Source organism: Cherax quadricarinatus, chromosome 47 (assembly GCF_038502225.1).
Source record: "Cherax quadricarinatus isolate ZL_2023a chromosome 47, ASM3850222v1, whole genome shotgun sequence".
Lineage (NCBI taxonomy): Eukaryota > Metazoa > Arthropoda > Malacostraca > Decapoda > Parastacidae > Cherax > Cherax quadricarinatus.
The window spans coordinates 7588276-7612179 of NC_091338.1; the positions used below are offsets into that span (position 1 = coordinate 7588276).

Below are 23904 nucleotides of genomic sequence, written 5' to 3' on the forward strand. Positions count from 1 at the left end.
TCTAGTGTTCAAACTGAGGAAATGCAGGACTCTGGAACATGTGAGCAGAGATCAAAGAGTTCTATTTACGAGAGAGGACACGTAAACAGAAAAGTGTTCACTTGTGAGAATACAAGAATAGATTAGCACCTTAGGAGAACAAGTAAGCAGTGAGCAGTATTGGAATGTTCACGTGAACAGAAAAGTGTTTGAATCGAATTCTCAAATTATAAGAGAACAAGACCCCATTAAAAATAGCATAAAACGAAAAACACCTTGTTCCTACATCCCTAGTTTTGAAAAGAGATGCCTTAACCTCATTGACTAACCTGATAACATATATCATGTCCTCTTAAAGCTTTCTTACGTGCCTGAGATGCGGCTCCTTTCCCTGGGAACTCATTATACAATGGCCTTCATTTAGTGACCTGAATTAATCTACGATGAAATTCTTGAAAACAATCCGCTGTGGTGCCTTCAAAACAATTTGCTGTGGTGCCTTCAGATCAATCCGCTGTGGTGCCTTTAAAACAATCCGCTGTGATGCTGCTTGCATCAATACCCTGTCTGATCTATCAGCCAGAAGGCTTGGTCCGAGACCGGGGCTTCGGAGGCGATTACCTCCCCAGGAATCAATAATAGGTAATACTTTTGTAGCGTCAGAGATGTAAAGATGTTTAACCAACAGCCATTACTCAAGCCAACCAGCAAATTAAAAGGCGGGCCCAGCAGGCCTCGAACGTATAATAAATGCTTTTCAAACATACATATAATTTTTTTTAATGAAAATTCTGAAAATTTTTGAATTATTTTTATAACTTCTTAAAAAGTGGAATGAAGCCAAAACGATAACAGGAATAAAATAATGGATGATAGTACAAATGACTGAACTATGAAAAATGCGGTGCCTGAAAGACCCAAGAAAATATTTGTTGGCATGTGTATGGGGGAGCGAACCGAAAGTATGAAGGGAAAAAATATTCAGAAAAAAAAACATGTAAACTACTTACAAAGACAGTAAAGTCACAAATTTAGACGTAGACTTTTAGAATGGGATATAAGTAGACGTAGTGCCAGCTGAAAACATCGCACATCTTCAACATTTACACTTTTCTGTGACCGGTTTCGAAAATTTTCCTTTTCATTGCCTGTTAAGCTAGGTTGTTATTACTTTAGAATCTCAATACAGAAAACGGGACCAGACGAAGATAACTTTGCTTAGCTATAAAACACTCACCCCGTCGCAAGTGGGACCAGATGAAGACAACTCTGCTTCGGTAACTACACTCACCCCGTCGCACATCCTCCAGGATTACTGACGACGCTCACCTGGCGATATAAAATTGCTTTGTTAGCAATAAAACAATAATAAAATAAAGTTATTTAAGTGGACAACTACAGACACTTTCTTTGTACCCTGTTTGTTTTAATTATAATAATGCAGATAGCAGTAATAACGATATACATGAGAATGAGAAAAAATAATGAGGAACAACACTGAAATAATACACACAAGAATTTCATTGAAATATGTAAGCTCGTAGCTCAGCAGTAGCGCCTTCAACTGATAACTGTCGGACCCGGGTTCAATTCTGGGGCGGGTGGAGCAAGATCACATATAGCAGATCCCGTCAGCCTTGACAGTTCACCCTTTAATCTTCGTTCCTTCCTTGGTCTTACTTAAGGTGCATCAACGTGTATCCTTCCATCTGACCACCATACTTTCCCGGTAACCCTCATGTCAACCAAACACTGCTCTCTGCTTTCCACAGTCATCCCGCAGACAATACTGACTGTCTAATCATACACCTCTTGCCTAGCCGTGTCTAGTTTCCTCAAAGATTTGTTTCAGTTCCAACAATATTTCAAGTATCAGTAGAGCTGAGAGACGGATAAGAGAGTTGTGGTAGGGTGGAGAGGGAGAAGGGGGAGGAGAGGAAAACAGCTGATGAGGGACGAGGAATGAGAAGCGAACAGCTGATGAGGGAGGAGGGGATGGGAGATGGAGTAGTTGGGAAACGAGGGAGTTTAATGGAATTATTTTTAATTAATAAAGTTGGATACATCATCAGTGTGTTGTACTGTATTAGAGTTACATATTAGTAGCATCTACATGGTGCTATTACCCTCCCCTTTAATTAGTTATTTAATGGGAGCAAAAGTTATGTTTCCTTTCACATTAAACCACACAGGATGGACTTCATATACAGGGTAATAAAGTTCGTTAACCTGAGCTAGGAGATTTCGGTAAGGAGATGAGGATATCGTCAAGCATTCCACTACGGTATCGGTAGTTACGGCAGCTTGCACGGTTTCTCTCCAGTAGGGCGTATGTGATTGTTGCTTGGGAATTACCATCTCTCAGGATGGCCTCTCCCACACGCAGGAGAAATGAAATTTCTGGAGATATCTTCATCACAGAGCGAGACGAAAAATTAAATATTTACAGATACACGTGCAAAGCATAAATTCATTTTTGAAATAAATCTGAGATAACTACCTAGACAATCACTAAACCAACAGATACCGAGAAAAACCAAGTAAATTTAGGTTAACCTAAAATAAATTGACAGAATTAACCCTAGTGAGGCATTCATTGTTGTGGGTCGAGGGATGATTGCAATAAGTCACACTCACTTCAGTGATTGTTATTACTTATAATTCTCAATATCAACAACAAATTCTGATTAGAGCGAATATATTTTATAATTCGTCCTCGCCAGGTACAGTATACCCGGGTATAACGAATGAAGACTGTTTCAAAAGGCATACCTTTCTAGTGTTATTTTTTCAACACATCGGCCGTTTCTCACCATGGTGAGAAAAAGAAGAAACACTTTCAACATCATTCACTCCATCACTGTCTTAACAGAGGCGCGCCTACACTACAGTTCAAAATCTGCAACATATCCCCCACCCCTCCTTCAGAGTGCAGGCACTGTACTTCCTACCTCCAGGACTCAAGTCTGGCCAACCGGTTTCCCTGAATCCATTCATGAAAGTTACTTTGCTGACACTCCAACAGCACGTCAAGTTATAAAAACCATTAGTCTCCACTCGCTCCTATCTAACACGTTCTCGCACGCTTGCTGGAAGTCTAAGCCCCTCGCACACAAAACCTTTACAAGGCACAAGCTAGGTCGCTATGCTAATTTGGTAAAAAAACAGAAAAAATAGCTGCACATCACGTTAACACAGGACTATATAAATGCATAAGAGGGAAAAACATCCTAAAGTTCCATTCTCATTGTCGGGACGGAGAGTCAAAAGGCAGGTGGGGGTGGAGAGGGCGGAGCGGAAGTTGGGGGCCAGGTGTGCGGAAATAAGGTGAGAGAGTAGCAGGGAGAAAGGATGAGGAAGGGGGAACAGGAGAGATGAAGGGAGGATTTTTTTTTAAATAATTGAGTGTATTCACAGCGTACGCCACCCTACTGTTGTTGTTGTTATTGAAGATTCGCTGGTATAATCCCCCGTCCCGGGCCTTTTCCAACTACTGCATGAGTACTAGCTACATGGTGAGAACATACTGTGTGGCTATCATACTGTATATAGGAACAACATGGTAGGAACAGTGTGCGACTACCCTATTGTATATAAGAACTACATGTTGGGAACAATGTGCAACTAACTTACTGCATACAGGAACAACATGGTGGAAATACACAGTATGCAATTTTTATGTTGTGTATAAATTGCATGGCGAGAATACTCGCAGTGTACATCAACTATTTCGTTTATCGTACGCTGGAAAACGCATGTTCTAAAAAATTAGAACACGCCCGACACTGCCAGACGTAAGTCGTCCTATTTGGTTTTATTTCCATAGCGTCAGTTAATTATATATAAATATATAGGTTAATATACGCTAATGTAATCTAGCAAAACTATACCTAACGTAACTGAGAATAAAAATGGAATTTTTTGACAGTTTTCAAGCGTGCAGAAATGAACGAAGGGCAGGTGGGGAAAAATAATTGATGAAAGGAAGAAGATGCATATATTCAATAATAGGGAGAAAGGAAAGCTATATTTCCCTGACAAGAAGGATAGAAGAGGGGAGGATGGGATAGAAGAGAGGGTGTGATGAAACATAGGAAGGTGGGATGGAAAAGTGGGATAGAATCGAGGGGGTGGGATGTAAAAGAGTGCGACGCAACACAAAGTTGGACGGAACAGGAACAATGCGGCGCAACACAGGTTAGGACGGAACAGGAAAGCATGTGTTGGCACACAAAGTGGGATGGAACAGAGAAGCGATTCAAGGAACATAGGGTGGAATGGAACAGTAGAGACAGAGAGAGACAACTCCATATAAACTGTACAATATATGACAAAATACCTCGTTGTTAAAGGTTAGGTTAGGTTAGGTTAGGTTAGGTAAAGTTTATTAGGAAACAGAACAAGTGTTTCCTGACGCAGGTCTTAGTTATGTGATGACCCACCGCTGGAGCTTTTGGTCATCTGACCGAGGCCTTCCGCTGGCTTACCAGTCCACTCCTTTAAAAATTATGGTTATTGTTAAAGATATCTGAAATCTTGAGGTTGTTGCATAGATTAAATGAACATTCTTTATCTTATTATATACAACAACTATATGAAGAAATTTAAAAAAAAAGTGTTAATTAGATAACTTAATTATTGTATACAATAATTAAGTGAAGTTATTGTAAAATATGAAATGTGTATTATTCCTTCCTAGTGATGTAACAATACTCAGTGACGTCTGACAAAGGACCATTGTGATGTCTGTAATGTTTTTTGTGTGCTACCGCTCACAGGAGGAGCTGCGGGTGAACAATAGTCACTCGGGCGACACATCTAAGTATAAGGAACACAGGACGTGATGGAACACAGGGTGGGATGGAACACAGGGCGTGATGGAACACAGGGTGGGATGGAACACAGGGTGGGATGGAACACAGGGCGTGATGGAACACAGGACGTGATGGAACACAGGGCGTGATGGAACACAGGGTGGGATGGAACACAGGGCGTGATGGAACACAGGGTGGGATGGAACACAGGGCGTGATGGAACACAGGGCGTGATGGAACACAGGGCGGGATGGAACAGAGGGTGGGATGGAACAGAGGGTGGGATGGAACACAGGGTGGGATGGAACACAGAGATGAAACACAGGATGGGGTAGAACAGGAGAGGGTAGTGCTGGTCTTGGACCGGGCCCCGAGGGCGATGACCTTGGGAACACACTCCTGGTAGACTCCAGGAACGCCAGAGGGTCAGAAGAGAGAAATACTCAACCCCCAAATTAAAAATGCAGAGAACTGAGAGGCATGCAAGCAGGAGACCAAGAAACGAATAAGGATGGAAAAGTAGGGACGTTGAAAGACTGTGACACTGCTACAGCATCTAAAGCCGAAAATGAACTACCCTTCCTAGACGAATTACCAACGAGACCCATTCAAACTCCTCTCACCACCCCCCACACACAATCTAAACTCCTACACCAACCATTACAACCAATCAACATTACCCTCGACAAATTTGCAGCAAAACAATACATCTCATAACAAGGGCGGGCAAGCGCTTGTTACCAAGGCCCCTGAGGGTGGTTTGCAGAAGTCATTAAGGGAATACTGGTATTGCCAGGGTTGATTTAGGTCTCTGTACGTTCCTATTTGCCTTTTTTTATGGAAGGAAGTGGGAAAACTAAAACACTGTTGCCTGTGTGGTAATTTTTGAGTCCCTCTTCTGAATGGCTTCAGGACTTTAACTATGTTCTCAAGAGGAAATTCGATCTAATTAGCCAGGTTGTAATATGCATGTGTGCCTGCAGATGTCTACCACTAACAGCCTGATTAACCAGGTTGTTACTAGTTACTGTTACTTATATATGATCTTTGATATACCTTTGATGAGTTTCGAGTGTTTCCCTTACTCACGTAACGCTGCTCTGGACCAGAGATTTTATTCCATGGAATTGGAGCTACCTTTCTCATTTCTCGAATCAAAAATGATTACCCCAACACCTCTCCAAATCTCTGGGTGTTTAATGTTCCTTGAATATTATATATATATATATATATATATATTATATATATATATATATATATATATAGATATATATATATATATATATATATATATATATATATATTGCCTGGTTACATATTAAAAAGCTTTAATATTTTCGTAATATTAGAAGCCCATACACAGGAGATCATACGTGGAGAAGCACACTTAGGAGACCATACGAAGGATCCCATTCGTAAGAGCCAAGTCCACGCAGTTAACCATTAGAACAATTATATCGTTAACTGTCAAGCAATTACGGTTAACAAGCCATAACAAGTGAGAAAGAAATTAGGAGAAACAAGCTATTACAGGACATCACTCTTGACACACCATCAGTACAGTACTACAAGCAACAACCACACAAGAACCACAAGCAACCACACAAGAACTACAAGCAACCACACAAGAACTACAAGCAACCACACAAGAACCACAAGCAACCACACAAGAACTACAAGCAACCACACAAGAACTACAAGCAACCACACAAGAACTACAAGCAACCACACAAGAACTACAAGCAACCACACAAGAACCACAAGCAACCACACAAGAACTACAAGCAACCACACAAGAACTACAAGCAACCACACAAGAGCCACAAGCAACCACACAAGAACTACAAGCAACCACACAAGAACTACAAGCAACCACACAAGAGCCACAAGCAACCACACAAGAACTACAAGCAACCACACAAGAACTACAAGCAACCACACAAGAACTACAAGCAACCACACAAGAACTACAAGCAACCACACAAGAACTACAAGCAACCACACAAGAACTACAAGCAACCACACAAGAACTACAAGCAACCACACAAGAACTACAAACAACAACACAAGAACTACAAGCAACAACCAACACAAGAAATAGAAGCCACAACCAACACAAGAACTACAAGCAACAACTACTGCTAGAACAAGCAACACAAGAACCACAAGCAACCACAAAAGAACTACAAGCAACCACACAAGAACTACAAGCAACAACTACTGCTAGAACAAGCAACACAAGAACCACAAGCAACCACAAAAGAACTACAAGCAACCACACAAGAACTACAAGCAACAACTACTGCTAGAACAAGCAATACAAAAACCACAAGCAACCACACAAGAACTACAAGCAACCACACAAGAACCACAAACAACCACACAAGAACTACAAGCAACCACACAAGAACTACAAGCAACCACACAAGAACTACAAGCAACCACACAAGAACTACAAGCAACAACCAACACAAGAACCGCAAGCAACCACACAAGAACTACAAGCAACCACACAAGAACTACAAGCAACCACACAAGAACTACAAGCAACCACACAAGAACTACAAGCAACAACTACTGCTAGAACAAGCAACAGCACAAGAACCACAAGCAACCACACAAGAACTACAAGCAACCACACAAGAACTACAAGCAACCACACAAGAACTACAAGCAACCACACAAGAACTACAAGCAACAACACAAGAACTACAAGCAACCACACAAGAACTACAAGCAACCACACAAGAACTACAGGCAACCACACAAGAACTACAAGCAACAACTACTGCTAGAACAAGCAACAGCACAAGAACCACAAGCAACCACACAAGAACTACAAGCAACCACACAAGAACTACAGCAACAACTACTGCTAGAACAAGCACCAACACAAGAACTACAAGCAACTAACACACGAACAAGCAACAACCAACACAAGAACTACAAGCAACAACAACTACAAGAACTACAAACAACAACCAGCACAAGAACTACAAGCAACTACCAACACGAGAACTACAAGCAACAACCTCTACAAGAACTACAAGCAAAGCCAACTACAAGTAAAAACCTCTACAAGAACTACAGAGAACTACAACCATTAGAAGAAATACCGGCAACAACCAATACAAAATCTACAGGCAACAACCATTTCAAGAACAGCAGTCAACAATCACTACAAGAACTACAATCAACCACTATAAGAACGCAGAGAGGCAATACTTAAAATAAAAGTAACTACAAGCAGCAACCACTACAAGAAGCACAAGCAATAACTACAACCACTACAAAAACTTCAAGTAACAACCACCAGAACTACCAGCAAAAAACACTACCAGTAGTACAAGCAACAATTACTACAAGTAACAAACATTTACAGACGAGAATCTATTGCCAGTAACAAACCACTATAATTAACAATCTCTTAAGGCTATCAAACCATCACATGTAACAAGCAATTTCCCTTGAAAAACTATCGATAAACATTACGATAAACACACCTAACAAGCAATTAGAGCCAACAATCGCATTTAACGAGCAGATATGGTTAACAAACTATCACGTGTGAAAATCTATTAAACTTGAAGAATGATGATAAAAACTTAGCAACACTGAAGTCTCTCTCTTAGCGATACGTATCGCCTGCTCAGCAGGCTTCATCAGTCGAATACAGGCGATCTGAAGACAGACGCGGAGAGGTAATGGTCGATCATATCTTCAAACTGCAAACTAAATGACCACCCGAGAGGTTGCCTATAGCAGGTTTCGATTTCATGGGGAGGGGTCACCGCCCCCACGGCCCGGGTCCAGACCAGGTGTACAATTAACAGGTAATGTCGTAATTCGCTAAAAATATAGAATAATCAGGTAATCTAACTAAGCGGAAGGTTGCATAGTAGTGGAGAGCACTAAACCCCCAAGGGCCCCTTCACAGCGCTAGGGTTGGGGGGGATAGGAAGCAATCACGGCTGATCCGAGGAAGGAGAGAGTGGCGCTCGATTTCCTTAAACCAAGAGCTCTTCGCCAGCGTTAAGGCGCCTCTCATGAAGGCAGGACGCAAAGAGGGTGAATTAGGTATTTATTGCACCTGAGCGTAAACTACATCGGGCGTAATTAAATCGCTAAAAATACATTTAGAAGGTTAAATCAACACTGAGAGAGAGAGAGAGAGAGAGAGAGAGAGAGAGAGAGAGAGAGAGAGAGAGAGAGAGAGAGAGAGAAAGAGAGAGAGAGAGAGAAAGAGAGAGAGAGAGAGAAGCGTTAAGCTCGGTGTTCGCGAGGCGTTCATACTAATGGTTACGTTCTGAACATTTCCTTGCTTACGTTCTTGGGGAAATCCTGGACTCCTTGGAATCTATATATGCCTTCTAGGAAAACATGCAAGGTTCCTAGGAAAATGTGGAGGCGTCCTAGAAGCCTAATTAGGCCTAGAAACATATGTGGTCTAGAAGTAAATGTCCTCTAGAAATGCGCGTAGGAGTCCTAAGAACACGCGCTTCATAGAAACTCACGTACACCAACCTGCTGAGGGGTTCAGAGGTCAGTGGTTCAGCAACCAGGTCCTAGATCAGACCTACCGATTGTTAGCCTGATCAGTCACGCTTTTTGAGATAGCATGATGCATCGCAGCCCTGCCAATCAGGAGCTACAGTAACCTGATGAACTCATCAAGTTTCCCCTTTAAGAAAGCCAGGAGGAGGTCTGTTGGTTATTCCCCTTATGTACGGCACAAAGACTGACTGAAGAATAACACATAGGTAGCATTTATGTATCAATATTATTAAAATGTTTCGCATGCAGAGCCCGATTCTGGCAATAAAGATACCCAGGTGTTGCACATGTGTCTTATTAATAAAGATACCAAGGTGTTGCACATGTGTCTTATTAATAAAGATACCCAGGTGTTGCACATGTGTCTTATTAATATACCCAGGTGTTACACATGTGTCTTATTAATAAAGATACCCAGGTGTTGCACATGTGTCTTATTAATAGATACCCAGGTGTTACACATGTGTCTTATTAATAAAGATACCCAGGTGTTGCACATGTGTCTTATTAATAAAGATACCCAGGTGTTGCACATGTGTCTTATTAATAGATACCCAGGTGTTGCACATGTGTCTTATTAATAGATACCCAGGTGTTACACATGTGTCTTATTAATAGATACCCAGGTGTTGCACATGTGTCTTATTAATAGATACCCAGGTGTTACACATGTGTCTTATTAATAGATACCCAGGTGTTGCACATGTGTCTTATTAATAGATACCCAGGTGTTACACATGTGTCTTATTAATAAAGATACCCAGGTGTTGCACATGTGTCTTATTAATAAAGATACCCAGGTGTTGCACATGTGTCTTCTTAATGAAGATACCCAGGTGTTGCACATGTGTCTTATTAATAAAGATACCCTGGTGTTGCACATGTGTCTTATTAATAAAGATACCCAGGTGTTGCACATGTGTCTTATTAATATAGATATCCAGGTGTTGCACATGTGTCTTATTAATAAAGATACCCAGGTGTTACACATGTGTCTTATTAATAAAGATACCCAGGTGTTGCACATGTGTCTTATTAATAGATACCCAGGTGTTACACATGTGTCTTATTAATAAAGATACCCAGGTGTTGCACATGTGTCTTATTAATAGATACCCAGGTGTTGCACATGTGTCTTATTAATAAAGATACCCAGGTGTTGCACATATGTCTTCTTAATGAAGATACCCAGGTGTTGCTCACCATCAGTATTATTATGAAGGGAGGATGTAGAAGAGTCTTGGTACCTTTACACTTACTGAGTTACCTTCTTAAGTGTACTCATTGCACCCTTGCTTTGGATATGGGCACTTTGTACCGACATCAAAAGCACATACATCTGCCGAGTCTTCTACTTTCTTAAGGAGTAACTTCGGTGCATAGATTTGGAATCACTCCTTCCAGAATTATTGCTACATAAACTATGATATATCTTTCTCTCCTACCTTCTTCATATCCTACTAGAATTATGTAGACCTTCTAAGCATGTGCTTAGAAACCTAGGAACACCCACACAAGGTCTACTAGGCTTACAAACAGGCTAAGCAGAATCGTATACAAACTTAGGAACACAAAGATCTGTTAGAAACACATACAGGCTTAGGAATGCAAACAAAATCACAGCAATGATATCAGAATATGCAAAATAACCACCGAGAGAAAAAAAAATAGTGAATTTCCAAGTGCTTTCGTGACTTCTCATATTATCAGGCTTAGGAATATAAACAGACCTACCAGGAACAAACGACCACCTTATCCTCGAGTCACAGTGACAGGTTAGTGTCGCCCACACCAGAGTAAGCCATCCTGGGTACCTGGATATAGGATGACGGGGACTCACAAAGTGCCTACTTCAGCTACCCAAATTTAAGCTTAATTTTGCTCATTATCCTGGTCATAATTATCAGCCTCTTCTGACATTCCTTAATTACTCCTGTGAGTGCCTCATGTCAACGCGGCGTCGGAAGACAGATCAAGCCACTCATTATTATCATTATTATTATTATTATTATTGTGTTATTATTACTTTTAATACTATTATTACTTTTATTTCTACTACCACTGTTCCTGATACTCCTAGTAGTAATAAAAGTAGTCTAATAAGTGATACTAAGTCAATTAATACGACTCTTTACTAATATTGGTGCTGTTACTATAAATGTAATCCCATTATTTTTATTATTTATGGTACATATCATTACTGTAATAATTATTTATTTTGTTTGGTAATTATGGAATATTTGAGCTTTAGTTTGCAGTACTGTGACGAGTTTGGTACATTTCTTTGCAGAAATGACTTTAGTACAGTTTGTCTGGTACAGTGTTTGTTTGGATTAGTTCAACAATTTGGATAATTTGCGTATTTGTTATGGTTAACGAGACTTGAACAAATGAAAATTCAGCATTGGTCAATCCTTCCAGTTGAGGACATCAACACCCTTCCTTGCACGCACTCTCATGTACACAAAACGCACGCAAGCACATGGGTGCGTCAGAATACGCTGCTATGGAGTTGCGCTTTGACATGCTCAAGTGGGTAAGATGCTTTTAACCTGTCATTTACACCCACGCGTGAACCAAGGCACGCAAAGACCCTTACATGCATAAACAAAGAAATGAGGCCTTGATTGTACCCATGAAGACACTGGTTTCAAAGATACCTGGACAGCCTGCAAAAGGGGATCAAAAAAACTGGCCTCTGGAGTACAATCCAAACATATGCAATGTCATCCGGATTGAAGGGAATTATTATTATTATTTTTAAAATTGTTATTATTTTAAAAAGACAGAGAAGACAGGAGACAGAGTACAGCCTAAGAAGTAAGAAACTGCAGAATATCCTAAAAAAATTATTTGGAGGTTAAAATCACACTAAGTATTTGGCAGAAAATATAGAAGCACAGGTTTAAGAATAGGTGCGGCAGGGCCCCAGGGACTAGCAGGGAGTGAACTCAGCAACGGCCAGGTAGGGCCAGGAGCCGACACTCCACCTTACCAACCGCAGTTAGGGGGAGTACACATATGCCATGCAAGACTCACGTATAATATCTTCAAGACATGCATCCCGCACGATGCACTTACACGCTATTGAAAACATTTGCCTGCGCTTGCAAGATCACTCGTGCGCACACGCACAAGCACGCATAGGTACATACACGCACACACAGAGGAGCTATGATGCGACTCCTGCAACCACAAGTAGGTGAGTACACACACACACACACACATGAATAGTGGTCAATAGGAGAGAAAGAAAAAACTGCAACCAGACAAGGAAGAATATATATTTCAGCCTCCACTGAGGTCCTCTTCAGCAGAGGTTAAGGACCCGAAGAATGTTAGCTGCGTCTACTCAGAGAAGAGAGGGAAGGTTACAGGTAGGCAGGTCAACATTGGACCACAACAATGTCTGCGCCTTTCTGGAGACAGCTAAAGTAAGTGATGGTAAAAGTTTGCTTCTTGGTGTCACCGTGACTTGCTGGGAAACTGTCGACGAGTCGAAAAGAAAGAAGCTAATGTCCAAAGCACCAACGAGACCACACTGGACTTCTGCTGAAGAGGACCTCAGACCGACGTGGAAATATATAGTCAACAATTTTCCAACCTTTCTCTATATGGTTTAGCTCTTCTCATTACACACACACACACACACACACACACACACACACACACACACACACACACACACACACACACACACACACACACACACACACACATATATATATATATATATATATATATATATATATATATATATATAGGTAAAACTGGTCAATTAGCAAGAACTCATTTAAAATCAAGACCGTTCTGAAATTTTCTCTTATACGTTTAAAGATATATTTTTTTCATTAATGTTAATGTAAAAAATTTTAATTTTGCACCAAAAGAATCTTAGAAAACTTACCTAACCTTATTATAACAAGAGCAATTTATTTTAACCTAACCCAACTAAATATATTTTAGATTTGTTTAAAATAATTTAATACTAAACACAGTGAAATATATTTTTTTCGGTAGGTTCAGAATGATTTTTGGCGAAATTATTGCATACACAAATTTTCGCTTGTCCTATATAAGCCAAGATCGCAAGTTCTCCCTATTCGGCACGACATATATATATTTATTTTTTTTATTATCACACTGGCCGATTCCCACCAAGGCAGGGTGGCCCGAAAAAGAAAAACTTTCACCATCATTCACTCCATCACTGTCTTGCCAGAAGGGTGCTTTACACTACAGTTTTTAAACTGCAACATTAACACCCCTCCTTCAGAGTGCAGGCACTGTACTTCCCATCTCCAGGACTCAAGTCCGGCCTGCCGGTTTCCCTGAACCCCTTCATAAATGTTACTTTGCTCACACTCCAACAGCACGTCAAGTATTAAAAACCATTTGTCTCCATTCACTCCTATCAAACACGCTCACGCATGCCTGCTGGAAGTCCAAGCCCCTCGCACACAAAACCTCCTTTACCCCCTCCCTCCAACCCTTCCTAGGCCGACCCCTACCCCTGCATATATATATATATATATATATATATATATATATATATATATATATATATATATATATATATATATATTTATATTTATATATATATATATATATATATATATATATGCAAAACAACCACTCTGAAAGAATAGAGAAATTCCAAGCGATTTCGTGACTACTCACATTATCAAGGAACATAGTTCCTTGATAATGTGAGTAGTCACGAAAGCGCTTGGAATTTCTCTATTCTTTCAGAGTGGTTGTTTTGCATATTTTGAAATCACCTGTTCACTGTGATCTTATTGCATATATATATATTTTTTTTTTTTTTTTCAACAAGTCGGCCGTCTCCCACCGAGGCAGGGTGACCCAAAAAAGAAAGAAAACAATTTTCTTCTTATTCTTTTTAGTAATCTTTACAGGAAAAGGGGTTACTAGCCCATTGTTCCCGGCATTTTAGTTGACTTTTACAACACGCATGGCTTACGGAGGAAAGATTCTTATTCCACTTCCCCATGGATATAAAAGGAAAAGTAATAAGACCAAGAACTATTAAGATAAAATCAAAGAAAACTCAGATGAGTGTGTATAAATAAATGTGTACATGTATGTGTAGTGTGACCTAAGTGTAAGTAGAAGTAGCAAGACATGCCTGTAATCTTGCATATTTATGAGACAGACAAAAGACATCAGCAATCCTACCATCATGTAAAACAATCACAGGCTTTCGTTTTACACTCACTTGGCAGGACGGTAGTACCTCCCTGGATGGTTGCTGTCTACCAACCTACTACCTATATATATATATATATATATATATATATATATATATATATATATATATATATATATATATATATATATATATATATATATATCTGTTTTTTTATTTCCACTTATGTCCTCCTTGTCTTGTCCTTCGCAGTTAAAATTTTGCTTCTTATGCTTCATATAAATTCCTCTGAGTATTTTCAACGCCGTAATCATGTTTTCCCTTAGTCCTCTCTTCCAGTGTTGCCGAATTCAATTCCTTCAGTCTCTTCTCATAAATACCACTCTTGGCTCTTAGGGCAGTCTGGTTGCAGATCTTTACGCCTTTCCAAACATCTTTAATCAACAGGGGGGTCTAAGATGGTGCTGCACATTCAAGGCGGACCTGACACAGGAACTGAGGTCTCTAATTAGAGCGTAGGCCATCTGCTGGAGATATATTCGATGTCATTTTTAAATCTTAAATTCTTATCTTACGTCAATGCATAAAATTGTTTTGCCTCTCGAACTGTACTCCGTCTCAGGTTTTCCCTTCCCTTCGCCAAATACTATGATCTGGCAGTTATTCGAACTGAGATTCTGCAGCCTCTTCATTGACCACATCTGTAACATGTCTTGATCTCCTTGAGGCTTTCATTGTTCTCTTCCATTTGTTTTCTTCTGTTGTTACACATACTCTGCAAACAAGACACACACAAGAGTCGATCCCATTTGGCAGTTCATTCATGTACTTGTGTGTGTGTGTGTGTGTGTGTGTGTGTGTGTGTGTGTGTGTGTGTGTGTGTGTGTGTGTGTGTGTGTGTGTGTGTGTGTGTGTGTGTGTGTGTGTAAATAAAAATAAGCAAATCATACGAATGTGTAGGAAATACATACAGAATGTCTCATCCAGTGTAACGACGTGGAAAGACATAACTGAGTGACAATGTCCCTTAGTGTCAGGGCCAAACAGTGACAAAAGCAATCATCATTACATTCAACTTGCTGGACATCCACCACAATGACACAAAAGCCAATACCAAGTTTACCCGGAGATGGTTCAGACATGTCATTAAGCATTAGATGCCTTTGTTGTTACACTGCAGCAGGGCTGTGGAGCCAGCGTTGGTCTGCCTGCCTACTGCAAGCACCACCAGCCTGATTGATAAGGTCATCAGCCTGGACTGGTTTGGAACTGGGTGTATAAATATAAAAGAGAGAAAGGGAGAGAGGGAGGGAGAGATAGATATATAGATAGGGAGATAGAGAGAGAGAGAGAGAGAGAGAGAGAGAGAGAGAGAGAGAGAGAGAGAGAGAGAGAGAGAGAGTAATGCTGGTGCAGTAGTAAGGATGAATGGGACGATGTTGGCACCTGGAGAAGAAGTTGATATCCTTGGGGTGAAATTTGACTCCAAACTAACCATGAAGAACCATGTTGTAAATCTTGCAAACAAGGCAGCCAGGAAGCTTACAGCACTTCGCCGTATCTCGCATCTGCTTGACAGTAGGGGTTGCAAGATCCTGTACGAGGCACAAGTACGCTCACACCTTGAGTATGCTCCACTTTCTTGGTTTGCCTGCCCCCCCTCTCATCTGCGACTGCTTGACAGAGTAGAGAACAGAGCAAGACGTCTCATCTCTCGCCTGGACCCATCCTGGATAGATCTGTCATTTCAGCAGAGCCTTCAACATAGGAGGGATGTGGGTGGCCTTACTGTTATGTACAAGGCCAATATTGTCAAAATACCACACTTGGATCCACTTCGAGGACAGCGTGAAACAAGCTTTTATGCCACAAGACGGGCAGAAAGCAGCAACTTCACTCTGGCTGTACCCTTCTCCAGAACATCACTCCATCTGAGATCATACATACCCAGGATGACTCGAGTATGGAACACATTCGTACAGCATAATGATGTCAACGAGATAACGTCAGTTGATCAAATGAAAATGCTGGCCCACAGATTGCTCCAACTTCATCCTGTTCCCTACTTGTATGTCTCATAACAAAAATGCTTTCAAATGAGCTGATGTAGGTAACAGCTCTTAGCTTGCCAATAAAGTTAGGAATCCTTAACCTGTAAATAGCTGTCAATAAAGCTAGGGATCCTTAACCTTGTCAAACCCTGTGTATAAAAAAAAAAAAAAAAAAAAAAAAAAGTGAGAGAGAGAGAGAGAGAGAGAGAGAGAGAGAGAGAGAGAGAGAGGCCATGGTACACCTCATGTAAGAAAAATGTCATAGCATGTGGGACCACCGTCCTCATATTGGCGTGCAGCGCTGCCAAACAAATAAAAATATATGAACAGGATATTAAAACTTTATTTCTCTTGCTGGCAACAGTGACAATTATTTGTCTCATTTAACACCGGATAAGCTTTTATTACTGGTTATATACATAAACATAATCACCTAGTTGTACTTACCTAGTTTCGTTTACGACGGTCGATTCACAGCTTTTGGCCCCGTTTCTTAACTCTTAACCACAGAGTTTACTGATTTCTGGCTCCCAAGAGCTCAGTCATACCTTCTTTTGAAACTGTGTATGATTTTTTCCCCTCTAGTACCTCTTCATCTTGTACGATCCTTTTATCATCCTGATGCTGGAGACACTTCCAAACGCTCTTGTGGTTCATCTACGTCACTAGGCTGCTGTCTCTGTCTCTTGGCTCCCTATACTCGTATCTCAGTCTGTTTACACCTGCTCTAGCTATTCTCCCTGTGTATTTTGTATCTCATATTCATTTTTTTGGTGGTCATCCTTTCTGTTAGTGTTGCTGGGTTAAGTTCCTTAAGTTTCTACAAGCAGTTCTTTCGCTTTAGCTTCAATTTCAGTTTTCTTGCCAACAAGGGGATTCCGGTCTAGTTTCTTCATATATTTGATTAAGTGTGTACTCCATACCCCGACACAGGTCAGACTTAAGAGCGATGCAATGTTCTAGACGAATATATATAAAGCTTCCTAAAAGTATTTCTTACGTTAGCTAGTTTTGCAGATAAAACTGATGTTATTCTTGTGACATGTACTTCTGGCAATATGCCATTATCACACCTTACAGGTATTTTCTGCCCGGTCTTCTCACTCATTATTTTACACTTACGAGGGCTGAATTCAAGTAGCTACACTGCTAAACACTATCTGTTCAAATCTTGCCCTGTCCTCTTTACTTGTAATCCTACTGATTATATTCACATCATCTGCAACAATAAAACGGGATTAACTTTCCGCTCCCAGGTCATTTATATCAGACACAGCAGGGATTTAAGCAGTGATCCTTGAGGAACTCCGCTCTATACTCGAGCCCTTTCCCATACCGTCTTCTAGCTATTGAATCTTTGTGTTTTTTCCCCAGATATTCTTATATACATTTGGGCATCTACCTTGTTTCTTTTGCCTTTGTACTCACAGAGTTGTGCTTGCAGGGGTCGAGTCTTATCTCTGGCCTTGCCTGGTAAATTACAATTGCCGACAATACAGGTTCCTAGCTTCACTGGCCCTATCATACCTACTCTTCAAACTATGTACTGAATTTGCCTCTAGCACTACATCAACTAACTCATTCCTCTTATTTACAACCCTGATATAGTGAAAATATTTTCTATATCCCCCTCGTCTCTGTGCCTCACTTTTCAAATCTTTGTTTCTTTCTATTCAGTTAAATCTTCTGAAAATGTTACATGTAATCATGCCATACTCTAGTCTTCTTTTCTTCTGAAGTTTACAGGTTCCATTCCTATTAAAAACCTCTTATCACACAGTCCTCTCAGTTCTCGGACTAGTTTTGCTGCAAACTTTTGGATCATTTCCAGTTTTCGTGCATGCTTGACCATGACTTTACGAGGTTGCGTTGCCAGACTTCTGAAGTAAACTAATGTGTGGGACACTTACATGTATGTGCATGTGTGTGTATGTGTGTGTACGTGTGTGTGTGGTGTATGTGTGTGATTGGTGTGTGTGTGTGTGTGGTGTGTGTGTGTGTGGTGTGTGTGTGTGTGTGTGTGTGTGTGTGTGTGGTGTGTGTGTGTGTGTGTGTGGTGTGTGTGTGTGTGTGGTGTGTGTGTGTGTGTGTGGTGTGTGTGTGTGTGTGTGGTGTGTGTGTGTGTGTGGTGTGTGTGTGTGTGTGGTGTGTGTGTGTGTGTGGTGTGTGTGTGTGTGTGTGGTGTGTGTGTGTGTGTGTGGTGTGTGTGTGTGTGTGTGTAGTGTGTGTATGTGTGTGTGGTGTGTGTGTGTATGTGTGTGTGTACGTGCGTGTCAACAACAATAAAAGCTTCTCGTGTGTTATATGAGAAATATAATTGTCGCTTTTGCCAGCGAGATAAATAATAGTTTTAATAATGTTAATATCTTTTATCTGTCTCGCATCGCTGCACCTCAATGGAAGGAAGGAAGTCTCATGCGCCAGGGAATTATTCCTTTCATTTTGTGAACTCAAAACACTCTCACTCTCCTTTCCTACACACACACACACACACACACACACACACACACACACACACACACACACACACATGCCATTTCAAATTCTCTCTCTCTCTCTCTCTCTCTCTCTCTCTCTCTCTTCCTACCTATGTATCTGCCTTTATTTTTCTGTGTATTAATCACTAAAAATACAAAATATCAAGTAAAAATATTAATCATGTCGGGTTTTGTGAATCTAAAATAGGTTATGTAAATATTAGTTACGTTTGTTTATGTTGTTAAGTTAATATTGAAGCAAATATTTGAAATTGTCTATCATTTTTAAGGACGCAAATACAATGTGTGTGTGTGTGTGTGTGTGTGTGTGTGTGTGTGTGTGTGTGTGTGTGTGTGTGTGTGTGTGTGTGTGTGTGTGTGTGTGTGTGTACTCACCTATTTGTACTCACCTATTTGTGGTTGCAGGGGTCGAGTCTTAGCTCCTGGCCCCGCCTCTTCACCGGTTGCTACTGGGCCCTCTCTCTCCCCGCTCCATGAGCTTTATCAAACCTCGTCTTAAAACTGTGTATGGTTCCTGCCTCCACTACGTCATTTTCTAGGCTATTCCACTGCCTGTGTGTGTGTGTGTGTGTGTGTGTGTGTGTGTGTGTGTGTGTGTGTGTGTGTGTGTGTGTGTGTGTGTGTGTGTGTTTGTGCTTGTCTGTGTTTGTCTGCGTCTCTGTCTGTGTTTGTCTGCCTCTCTGTCTATGTCTGTGTGTCTGTGTCTTCTGCTTCTCTCTCTGTCTGTGTATACTCACCTATATGTATTCACCTATTTGTGGTTGGTGGGATGGAGTCTCAGCTCTTGATCCCGCCTCTTCACTGGTCGTCATTAGCTTTACTCTCTCCTGGCTTCTAGAGCCTTATCATACCTCTTCTTAAAACTATGTATAGATCTTGCCTCAACCCCTTCGTTCTCTAGGTAGTTCCACTACTTGACAACTCTAAAGCTGAACAAACACTTCCTAACATCCCTGTGTCTCATCCGTTTCTTCAACTTGCAGCTATGTTCTCGGGTTCCTGTTTCAAATCTCTAAATTTATCCCAATTCATCCTATCAATCCCTTTCAGTATTTGAGCGAAGTAATATCTATGAAAGAATTCAGGAAGACCTGTTAACGAACCTGAGTTCAGGAGGTGAGAAGTACACTGTCTGAACCCTGAAGGAGAGCTGGAGATGCAGAAGTTCTGAAGATCATTTCATCTGTAATATCTGCTCACTTTTGGCAACGCAGCTATTAAATGAATGATGGTGAATGTGTTTTATTTAGCCTAGGCAGTAGGTTGGTAGACAGCAACCGCCCAGGGAGGTACTACCGTCCTGCCAAGCGAGTGTAAAAGGGATACCTGTAATTGTTTTACGAGATGGTAGGATTGCTGGTGTCTTTCTTTTTTTGTCTCATAAACACGGGATAACAGGAATTTCTTGTTACTTCTACTTACACTTAAGTCACGTTACATATTCATGTACACGCATATATATTTACACACCCATCTGGGTTTTCTTCTGTTTTCTTAACAGTTCTTGTTAATTTCCTCTTATCTCCAGAATTCTTCCTCCGTAAGCCATGGGTGTCGTAAGAGGCGACTAAAATGCCGGGAGCAAGAGGCTAGTAACCCCTTCTGTATGCATTACTAAATTTAAAAAAAGGTCCTGTTTTAAAGTCAAAATTTACTGACATGGCTTATTCAAGCCAGAAATTAATTTATCATATATTAATTTTTGCCACAACTCCGAGATAATCAGTCGCAACATAACAATTTAATATATTTTATTGATGATAAATAATGACTATTAAAGTTAGGCTGACCTTCGGTAGGCTAGCTAGGATTAGCCTATTATTTGTTGATCCTAAAAAGAAAGTTTGGAAATAAATGTGAAGCATATGCAGCTATGTTAATTCACTTAAATTTCTCAATATTACTTCAAAGTCAAGCATGTGTATTTTTTAATTATCATTATTATTATTATTATTATTATTATTATTATTATTATTATTGAGTAGTGGTGGTGGTGGTATTGGTAGTAGTAGTAGTAGTAGTAGTAGTAGTAGTAGTAGTAGTAGTAGTAGTAGTAGTAGTAGTGGTGGTGGTGGTAGCAGTATTAGTAGTACTAGAAATAGTAGTGGTGGTGGTAGTAGTAGTAGTAGTAGTATTGGTGGTGGTGATGGTGGTGGTAATAGTAGTGGTGGTGGTAATAGTAGTAGTAGTAGTGGTGGTGATGGTGGTGGTAATAGTAGTAGTAGTAGTAGTAGTAGTAGTAGTAGTAGTAGTAGTAGTAGTAGGTGGTGGTGATGGTGGTGGTGGTAGTAGTAGTAGTAGTACTAGTAATAATAGTGGTGGTAGTAGTAGTAGTGGTGGTGATGATGGTGGTAATAGTAGTAGTAGTAGTAGTAGTAGTAGTAGTGGTGGTGATGGTGGTGGTAATAGTAGTAGTAGTAGTAGTAGTATAAGATTCAGAAACTAGAATAAAAACCAGAGTCAGTCATGCATTTTTTTATAAGACTTGCTCTCTTTGATCGCTCTGGTTAAACAGCTTAGCGAATTCATGCTAAGATCTGCCAGGTTATTAACACGGACCTTGTACATGCCAGAATTGTTACTTCCTTCTTCTTGTCTATCACTATAATTATCTGTGTTTCCAGGTGATGTAATAAAACACACACACACACACACACACACACACACACACACACACACACACACATACTGTTTGTAATGAGAACCTACAAGGTAATCCTGCCAAATTACCTGGGGGTGTGGGAAAGTGGTAGACTATATCTTGCGTCATCAATCACTAGAGGTTACTATCCCCTTCCTACACTGTGAACTCACACCTATTCAGCATCGTCAGGCATTTGGGCTGTTTTTCTCCGTGTGAGCGAGTATTAATGAGTGTGGGGGTCTGAGGCGACCAAACACCTCTCAGCACGACAACGCTCGCTACCTGGACCCGACAATGGCTGCACCACAGGCAAGCTGCCTTGCTGTTTACACGAACAGGTATCAGTTTGCAAAGCTGTTTGCTCGTCGGGGTTCCCAGTAGCTAGGCAGGAAGCAACTCTACACGTCTGTTTGTCTACCTCGCTGGTTCTTCATCTTGTTTGTGCAGCCTTGGCACATGCATACCAACACGTCGTAATCCACACGAACAGTCCTAATGTATCAATGCCACGAACATTATTATTCAACACTGGTGAGTAAGGAAACACGAGAAGTCCGTCTCCCGGTGTTAAGGTGATACACCCAGACAAGCTAGGAAGGGGAGGGCGAAGTGAGGGGACGGGCAAGGGAAAGAGGGGAATAAATTCTCATGAGGCTGGTAGGGTGTGACATGGTTGCTGGCGTGTGTGGTGTAATTCATGGCTGGTGGTGGGTCATGGTAGGGTTAGTGATGAATCCTGGCAGGGTTGGTGGTGGGTCATGACAGGGCATGACATGGATTGTACTGGGTCCTGGGAGAGGATAGTGCGATGCAGGAAGCTGAATTGCTCGGGGAGATGAAGCTGCTGTAGATAGAGAAAAGGAAGAATAGAGAGAGAGAGAGAGAGAGAGAGAGAGAGAGAGAGAGAGAGAGAGAGAGAGAGAGAGAGAGAGAGAGAGAGAGAGAGATTCGTTACTTTTGAAGAAAGAGAGCCATTTTCCAGGGAGGAAGGAAGGATGCAGCAATACCTCGTGACGACGGTGAAGAAGCGTCCATTTCTCGCTGGAAGTGGGAAAGGCATAAACTTTTTTACTAGAGGAAAAGTGGAGGTGTTCATTTTACAGCATAAAAGAAAGAAATGCGTCTGTTTCAGCAGAGGGGAAGAGAGAAGACCAAATTATGATGCGCCTCTTGCAAAGTACAGGAAACTCCCTGCCCGGCGTAGGTCACAAGGCTCAGAATACTATCTGGAAAAGATGGTGAATCAGAGACGGATAGCTAACGCCATGCTAAAGCTATTGTATACATGGTAAGGAGGGATCAGAATATCACCTAGCACCACACTAGAGTTACAAATGAGAGAGACAACAGCGTTAGTTAATAAGTAGCAATTTTAAGGATACTCTTAACAGGAAAACTTTTATCATACGACATTTCACATACAGTGCGCCTTAATAAAGTAAAAAAAATAAGCAAAATATCACCTTATATAGCATTCAAACATCTTGAAGCTAGGTTAAGCACAGATGTGAATGGAGACGAAAGTAAAGTGATACCAAACGAGAGCGTAATCTGCAACTGGGCATCAAGTCGAAAGGTTATATTTCCTTCGTGTCTAGCATGGCTAGTCTGTGCATTCAGTTTTGCTAATATAAGCATTCATCTGTTTTTGTTATATGGTTTCAGCATAGTGGATAGTAGCTGCCTCCAGGTATTTTCGTTCTACTGTATCGTTTCCCCTCATGTCACGAGTTGGGAATTTATGTCGCTAAGGAAGACACATGTATTTGTTTGTTTTGTCTATTCTGCATTCACGTGTTCCCGAAGGTGTCTACATAACTTGGACTGTCTCACCGATATGGAATTTATTGCACCCTCCCTCCTGAAATGCTGCAAACTCCTTCCGTGGGTGTGGTTTTATTGGGGTTCTCGTCGTTAGAATTACTTCATGTTAGCTCTACGAAGATGTGCGATCGTGACTACAATGAATCCTGTGAGGAGAACCAACAGCCGCTCATTGTAAGTTCTAACCCATGTCGAGTGAAGAGTTTTATCATTATAATCAAAACTAAGCGCTAAACCCACCAGTCATACAGTGAAGAGCTCTGCGTTTACTGGGGTAGATGAAATAAAGTGAAAATTTCATAGAGGATGAAGCATCAATATTTTTGTTCTTTAAGTAGAAATTCGTCAGTACAGATCCCAAGAACATGAA

General features: G+C 40.8%; 1 protein-coding gene and 1 long non-coding RNA gene across 2 annotated transcripts in view; both read right to left on the reverse strand.

The window, feature by feature from the left end:
- Positions 1 to 23904, reverse strand: part of LOC128696526 (uncharacterized) — a 623432-nt gene that overhangs the window by 294909 nt on the left and 304619 nt on the right. The gene's annotated exons all lie outside the window — the stretch shown is intronic.
- The window catches only part of LOC138854044 (uncharacterized), a 69378-nt gene that overhangs the window by 11191 nt on the left and 34283 nt on the right, over positions 1 to 23904 (reverse strand). The window contains exon 2 of the long non-coding RNA XR_011393225.1: positions 1217 to 1308. This is a non-coding gene — a long non-coding RNA (uncharacterized lncRNA). The remainder of the gene's footprint in view (positions 1 to 1216; positions 1309 to 23904) is intronic.